Below are 2,087 nucleotides of genomic sequence, written 5' to 3'. Positions count from 1 at the left end.
CCTACAGCGGCCGCCCCCTCCGCACCGGTGCCTCATGGGCAGGTGGATCTGGTCGACTTCATCGACTAGAGTGGCGTCGAGTGCCTCAACTAGGACCCCCTCAAAATATCGCCGACATGTGGCGAGGCAAGGTGATCATCCTCTATGCGTCATGTGCAGCACTCTCTCTCCCACTTCTCCATGCCCTATTATTGAGACAATCCAAGTGTCCTTTTAGTTTGTAGGTCTTTTTAAGTTTCTATATGTTGATAATTTCTTGTGTCACAGGAGCTTGACGGCAGCACGCCTCACCAGATATTTTGCCCCCAAAATCTCAAGGATTCCCCCCCACCCCCCAAAAAAATATTAGATAGTGTGGCCATTGTATAATATTTGCAGTTTTAAAATATTTGTACAAAACTTTATTTCCCTTCAGCAATTCTATTCTTCCACCCTGCAGATTGTCCTTATAAGTTGCATAACATTAGTAGGAGTACAATAGAAGGGAACTGGCAGAGAGGGAATGGCGGAGGCAGGCCTAAGCATGTTCCTTATTCTTCTATCTCCTATTTATTTCATGGTATTAGATTTGGATGTGAAAATAATACAAGTATAATTGCACCAGTAGAAATGTGTGTATTTATGTGTCATATGTATGTGCTTGTGGGATTGGTTGGTCGGCACTAGAAGTTTATTTTACCTGACATAATGAAATTTACACACAATGATATCATGTGTTGATTTTTTACTTCAACATCCGCATCATCCAAATTGCTAAGTATAACATTCGAGAAAAGTTGGTGCCCTCTAACTTGAAATTGGCACAATCTAAAACATATTTGTAAGAAAACAACGGGATCATATGACAAGCTTGCTACCTTGATTTTCATGAAATTTGAAAAGGTTCTTCCAAATCGAATTTTACCGCTCCTACATTCATAAAAATTATGAAATTGGCAATTGTTTAAATTTTCTTCCAGACGCTCTGATGTATAAATTTACGAATTGGACAGTCTTTGAACACGATAATAAGCAATTACATTCCTTTTCTCAATATATTTTAAATATGTTAATATTGTTGGATGAGGTTGAATTAAATTGATTGCATTCTAATTGCTTTATTCGGAGGTTGTTTTGCTGAGAGTCTATCAGTCGTGAGGTCAGTGATGTATGGATTCAATGTGGGCAAATTGGAATAGAGAAAACCTTCACTATGGAAGGTGTTCCAGATGATAGGTGTGTTAGTTATAGGGCTCTCGAAGAATGGTTCATGATGTTAGAGTACAGAAGCTCATCTGTTCTAAAAAAACATTTGGTGCTAGTATCTTGGAAGTTGATAATGACAAAACTGGGGCCTTTTTTTTATGACAACTCTGAACAAACATAAAAAATGTACAACTCTTTTCTTCTCATTTATCCGGACTTTATAGTAAGGTTGGAAATAGAGCAAACTGTTTATGTCGTACAATAGATGATGTGTGCGAGAGACTGAAAGTTGGCTCTGTACATTGATTGATGTAATGAAGAAGTGTTACTGAACTGAGTAGCAACTACCACACGTATTGTTTCTGCACCTGCATGACACCCATTGTAATTGTTTCAGCTCAAGATTGATCGAAAGCAACTAGATTTGATTTGGTATACTTGAGCGGGGTGTAGAAAAACCACTCTCTACTTGACATAGTATTGAGAATATTGCTGCGATGGGATAATGATATCCGAACATCTGTTTACTTGCATCTTGGTTAGGGTCACCATCATGAGTGAGCATTTGGTTACTGGGCAAAGGAGTAGGACCCACATATGGTTGGTTTACCATGCTGGAAGTTTGTCCAAAACTGAAGTAGAAGGAGAGAGGTCTAAGGAGGCAAAGTTTACTGAGAAGTCACTGTCTGCACTGGGTGATGTTATTTCTTCCCTTGCCTCCAAAACACCCACGTGCATGTTTTTCACCTTCTTTTTTGTTTGTACTACCACTGACTGCATGCATGAGTTTATTAGTGCCTATGTAATTTATTATTCAAGAAAAAAATATCCCTTTGTAGTGTTATTTATTCTCAAGATTGTCGAAAACTGAATGCTTATAAAGAGGAAACTTTATTTTGAGA

The sequence above is a fragment of the Triticum aestivum genome, chromosome 3B (assembly GCF_018294505.1).
Source record: "Triticum aestivum cultivar Chinese Spring chromosome 3B, IWGSC CS RefSeq v2.1, whole genome shotgun sequence".
Lineage (NCBI taxonomy): Eukaryota > Viridiplantae > Streptophyta > Magnoliopsida > Poales > Poaceae > Triticum > Triticum aestivum.
This window is presented reverse-complemented; position numbering follows the sequence as displayed.